Source organism: Triticum dicoccoides, chromosome 5B (genome assembly GCF_002162155.2).
Source record: "Triticum dicoccoides isolate Atlit2015 ecotype Zavitan chromosome 5B, WEW_v2.0, whole genome shotgun sequence".
In the NCBI taxonomy this organism is placed as follows: Eukaryota; Viridiplantae; Streptophyta; class Magnoliopsida; order Poales; family Poaceae; genus Triticum; species Triticum dicoccoides.
The window spans coordinates 278321205-278327626 of record NC_041389.1 but is presented as its reverse complement, the minus strand read 5'-3'; positions in this window follow the sequence as shown (position 1 = coordinate 278327626).

The window sequence follows — 6422 nt, the reverse complement described above, 5'->3', positions numbered from 1 at the left end:
AGATGTTATGAACGTCTGGCAGAGCAAAGCTGCTGACTACTCGATAGTTCAGTGTGCCATGCTTTACGGCTTAGAACCGGGTCTTCAACGATGTTTTGAACATCATGGAGCATATGAGATGTTCCAGGAGTTGAAGTTAATATTTCAAGCAAATGCCCGGATTGAGAGATATGAAGTCTCCAATAAGTTCTATAGCTGCAAGATGGAGGAGAATAGTTCTGTCAGTGAGCATATACTCAAGATGTCTGGGTATAATAATCACTTGATTCAACTGGGAGTTAATGTTCCGGATGATAGCGTCATTAACAGAATTCTCCAATCACTGCCACCAAGCTACAAGAGCTTCGTGATGAACTATAATATGCAAGGGTTGGAGAAGACAATTCCCGAGCTCTTCACGATGCTAAAAGCTGTGGAGGTAGAAATCAAGAAGGAGCATCAAGTGTTGATGGTAAACAAGACCACTAGTTTCAAGAAAAAGGGCAAAGGGAAGAAGAAGGGAACTTCAAGAAGAACAACAAGCAAGTTGCTACTCAGGAGAAGAAACCCAAGTCTGGACCTAAGCCTGAAACTGAGTGCTTCTACTGCAAGCAGACTGGTCACTGGAAGCGGAACTGCCCCAAGTATTTGGCGGATAAGAAGGATGGCAAGGTGAACAAAGGTATATGTGATATACATGTTATTGATGTGTACCTTACTAATGCTCGCAGTAGCACCTGGGTATTTGATACTGGTTCTGTTGCTAATATTTGCAACTCGAAACAGGGGCTACGGATTAAGCGAAGCTTGGCTAAGGACGAGGTGACGATGCACATGGGAAATGGTTCCAAAGTTGATGTGATCGCGGTCGGCACACTACCTCTACATCTACCTTCGGGATTACTATTAGACCTAAATAATTGTTATTTGGTGCCAGCGTTGAGCATGAACATTATATCTGGATCTTGTTTGATGCGAGACGGTTATTCATTTAAATCAAAGAATAATGGTTGTTCTATTTATATGAGTAATATCTTTTACGGTCATGCACCCTTAAAGATTGGTCTATTTTTATTGAATCTTGATAGTAGTGACACACATATTCATAATGTTGAAACCAAAAGATGCAGAGTTGATAATGATAGTGCAACTTATTTGTGGCACTGCCGTTTCGGTCATATCGGTGTAAAGTGCATGAAGAAACTCCATATTGATGGACTTTTGGAACCACTTGATTATGAATCACTTGGTACTTGCGAACCGTGCCTCATGGGCAAGATGACTAAAACGCCATTCTCCGGTACTATGGAGAGGGCAACAGATTTGTTGGAAATCATACATACAGATGTATGTGGTCTGATGAATGTTGAGGCTCGTGGCGGATATCGTTATTTTCTCACCTTCACAGATGACTTAAGCAGATATGGGTATATCTACTTAATGAAACATAAGTCTGAAACGTTTGAAAAGTTCAAAGAATTTCAGAGTGAAGTTGAAAATCATCGTAACAAGAAAATAAAGTTTCTACGATCTGATCGTGGAGGAGAATATTTGAGTTACGAGTTTGGTGTACATTTGAAACAATGCGGAATAGTTTCGCAACTCACGCCACCCGAAACACCACAGCGTAATGGTGTGTCCGAACGTCGTAATTGTACTTTACTAGATATGGTGCGATCTATGATGTCTCTTACTGATTTACCGCTATCATTTTGGGGTTATGCTTTAGAGACGGCCGCATTCACGTTAAATAGGGAACCATCAAAATCCGTTGAGACGACGCCTTATGAACTGTGGTTTGGCAAGAAACCAAAGTTGTCGTTTCTTAAAGTTTGGGGCTGCGATGCTTATGTGAAAAAGCTTCAACCTGATAAGCTCGAACCCAAATCGGAGAAATGTGTCTTCATAGGATACCCAAAGGAAACTATTGGGTACACCTTCTATCACAGATCCTAAGGCAAGACTTTTGTTGCTAAATTCGGAAACTTTATAGAGAATGAGTTTCTCTCGAAATAAGTGAGTGGGAGGAAAGTAGAACTTGATGAGGTAACTATACATGTTCCCTTATTGGAAAGTAGTTCATCACAGAAACCTGTTTCTGTGACACCTACACCAATTAGTGAAGAAGTTAATGATGATGATCATGAAACTTCAGATCAAGTTACTACTGAACCTCATAGATCAACTAGAGTAAGATCCGCAACAGAGTGGTACGGTAATCCTGTTCTGGAAGTCATGCTACTAGATCATGATGAACCTACGAACTATGAAGAAGCGATGGTGAGCCCAGATTCCGCAAAATGGCTTGAGGCCATGAAATCTGAGATGGGATCCATGTATGAGAACAAAGTATGGACTTTGGTTGACTTACCCGATGATCGGCAAGCAATTGAGAATAAATGGATCTTCAAGAAGAAGACTGACGCTGACGGTAATGTTACTATCTACAAAGCTCGACTTGTCGCGAAAGGTTTTCGACAAGTTCAAGGGATTGACTACGATGAGACCTTCTCACCCGTAGCGATGCTTAAGTCTGTCCGAATCATGTTAGCGATTGCCGCATTTTATGATTATGAAATTTGGCAGATGGATGTCAAAACTGCATTCCTGAATGGATTTCTGGAAGAAGAGTTGTATATGATGTAACCAGAAGGTTTTGTCGATCCAAAGGGAGCTAACAAAGTGTGCAAGCTCCAGCGATCCATGTATGGACTGGTGCAAGCCTCTCGGAGTTGGAATAAACGCTTTGATAGTGTGATCAAAGCATTTGGTTTTGTACAGACTTTTGGAGAAGCTTATATTTACAAGAAAGTGAGTGGGAGCTCTGTAGCATTTCTGATATTATATGTGGATGACATATTGCTAATCGGAAATGATATAGAATATCTGGATAGCATAAAGGGATACTTGAATAAGAGTTTTTCAATGAAATACCTCGGTGAAGCTGCTTACATATTGGGCATTAAGATCTATAGAGATAGATCAAGACGCTTAATTGGACTTTCACAAAGAACATACCTTGACAAAGTTTTGAAGAAATTCAAAATGGATCAAGCAAAGAAAGGGTTCTTGCCTGTGTTACAAGGTGTGAAGTTGAGTAAGACTCAATGCCCGACCACTGCAGAAGATAGAGAGAAGATGAAAGATGTTCCCTATGCTTCAGCCATAGGCTCTATCATGTATGCAATGCCGTGTACCAGACCTGATGTGTGCCTTGCTATAAGTCTAGCAGGGAGGTACCAAATAATCCAGGAGTGGATCACTGGACAGCGGTCAAGAACATCCTGAAATACCTAAAAAGGACTAAGGATATGTTTCTCGTATATGGAGGTGACAAAGATCTCATCGTAAATGGTTACGTTGATGCAAGTTTTGACACTGATCCAGACGATTCTATATCGCAAACCGGATACGTGTTTACATTAAACGGTGCAACTGTCAGTTGGTGCAGTTCTAAACAAAGCGTCGTGGCGGGATCTACATGTGAAGCGGAGTACATAGCTGCTTCGGAAGCAGCAAACGAAGGAGTCTGGATGAAGGAGTTCATATCCGATCTAGGTGTCATACCTAGTGCATCGAGTCCAATGAAAATCTTTTGTGACAATACTGGTGCAATTGCCTTGGCGAAGGAATCCAGATTTCACAAGAGAACCAAGCACATCAAGAGACGCTTCAACTCCATCCGGGATCTAGTCCAGGTGGGAGACATAGATATTTGAAAAATACATACGGATCTCTATGATGCAGACCCGTTGACTAAGCCTCTTCCACGAGCAAAACATGATCAGCACCAAGGCTCCATGGGTGTTAGAATCATTACTGTGTAATCTAGATTATTGACTCTAGTGCAAGTGGGATACTGAAGGAAATATGCCCTAGACGCAATAGTAAAGTTATTATTTATTTCCTTGTATCATGATAAATGTTTATTATTCATGCTAGAATTGTATTAACCAGAAACATAATACATGTGTGAATACATAGACAAACAAAGTGTCACTAGTATGCCTCTACTAGACTAGCTCATTGATCAAAGATGGTTATGTTTCCTGGCCATAGACATGAGTTGTCATTTGATTAACGGGATCACATCATTAGGAGAATGATGTGATTGACATGACCCATTCCGTTAGCTTAGCACACGATCGTTTAGTATGTTGCTACTGCTTTCTTCATAACTTATACATGTTCCTATAACTATGAGATTATGCAACTCCCGTTTATCGGAGGAACACTTTGTGTGCTACCAAACGTCACAACGTAACTGGGTGATTATAAAGGAGCTCTACAGGTGTCTCCAAAGGTACATGTTGGGTTGGCGTATTTCGAGATTAGGATTTGTCACTCCGATTGTCGGAGAGGTATCTCTGGGCCCTCTCGGTAATGCACATCACTTAATCCTTCCAGGCATTGCAACTAATGATTTAGTTGCGGGATGATGTATCAGAACGAGTAAAGAGACTTGCCGGTAACGAGATTGAACTAGGTAGTGAGATACCGATGATCGAATCTCGGGCAAGTAACATACCGATGACAAAGGGAACAACGTATGTTGTTATGCAGTCTGACCGATAAAGATCTTCGTAGAATATGTAGGAGCCAATATGAGCATCCAGGTTCCGCTATTGGTTATTGACCGGAGACATGTCTCGGTCATGTCTACATTGTTCTCGAACCCGTAGGGTCCGCACGCTTAACGTTAGGATGACAGTTTCATTATGAGTTTATATGTTTTGATGTACCGAAGGTTGTTCGGAGTCCCGGATGTGATCACGGACATGACGAGGAGTCTCAAAATGGTTGAGACATGAAGATTGATATATTGGAAGCCTATGTTTGGACATCAGAAGTGTTCTGGGTGAAATCAGCATTTTACCGGAGTACCGGGAGGTTACTGGAACCCCCCGGTAACTTAATGGGCCTTAATGGGCCTAATGGAGGAAGAGGAGAGGAGGCCAAGGGGCAGCCGCGCGCCCCCCCCCCCCCCCCCGAAGTCTGAATTGGACAAGGAGGGGGGGCGCCGCCCCCCCCCTTTCCTTTCCCCTCTCTCTCTCCTTCTCCCCCAAGTCCTAGTCCAACATGGAAAAGGGGGGGAGTCCTACTCCCGGTAGGAGTAGGACTCCTCCTGGAGCGCCCCTTGCCTGGCCGCACCTCTTCCCCCTTGCTCCTTTATATACGGGGGCAGGGGGCACCCCACAGACACAACAATTGATCATTGATCTCTTAGCCGTGTGCGGTGCCCCCCTCCACCATAATCCTCAATAATATTGTAGCGGTGCTTAGGCGAAGCCCTGCGATGGTAGAACATCAAGATCTTCACCACGCCGTCATGCTGATGGAACTCTTCCCCGACATTCTGCTGGATCGGAGTCCGGGGATCATCATCGAGCTGAACGTGTGCTAGAACTCGGAGGTGCCGTAGTTTCGGTGGTTGATCGGTCGGGCCGTGAAGACGTACGACTACATCAACCACGTTGTTATAACGCTTCCGCTTTCGGTCTACGAGGGTACATGGACAACACTCTCCCCTCTCGTTGCTATGCATCACCATGATCTTGCGTGTGCATAGGAATTTTTTTGAAATTACTACGTTCCCCAACACAAGGTTATCCATTCTCCCATGAGGAAATTGTAAGACTTACCCTATAAGTTGCTTCCGATGAATCCTTTGTGTTTCCAAAGTCCGACCTTTGCTTGAAGACCATGTCAATGCTATGTGGAATCATGTCTGTGGTACTCCGATTTATAAACAAGAACATTTGAAGCCCAATGCTAAATGTATCCTGCTCAATTATCCAAACACTGTTGTATGGGTAATGTCATGAAAATTCTCTCCCCTACCTAAGGAGTTTTCTACATTATATCCTGTCATGGACATCATGCTCTGCTTGTCCTTGGGAAGGATATACCCTTGAAATATGTGTTCAAACACATTTTCTTTCCATTGTCCTGTTTAATCTGATAATCTTATTTTCCTTTCCATTGGCTGGTTTAACGTTGCTTGTGATCTATATGATCTAAGCAGTAATATTCTCCTGCTTATGTAAACATCTCGGTGTACAATTCTGTCAGCAAGACCCTGTTACTATTGTTGATGACATTCCGGTAGCCACCGATGGATGAGAACTTTGCCTATTGGTCCGCCTCGTTCAACGAGCAGGAAAATGGTTCTCTTCGTCCGTCGCCCTTGGTACCAACATTGTTGCTGACATAATCGACAGGCTACCCTCTGACATGCCTTGCTTGCATGATCACGCAAGATGTCTCCACCCTTCCAACTTTTAACCCACATGGTGGGCCCATAACCCACCGTTCCACAGGATCAAAACCTGGCTCTCCTGTACACCCCCTGTTCGCAAAGTTATTCCTCGCACGTGGCCTCGTATGTAATTCACGGGCCACCGTCCCAAGTGATCTATTCCGGTAACAGACGCAATACTCAA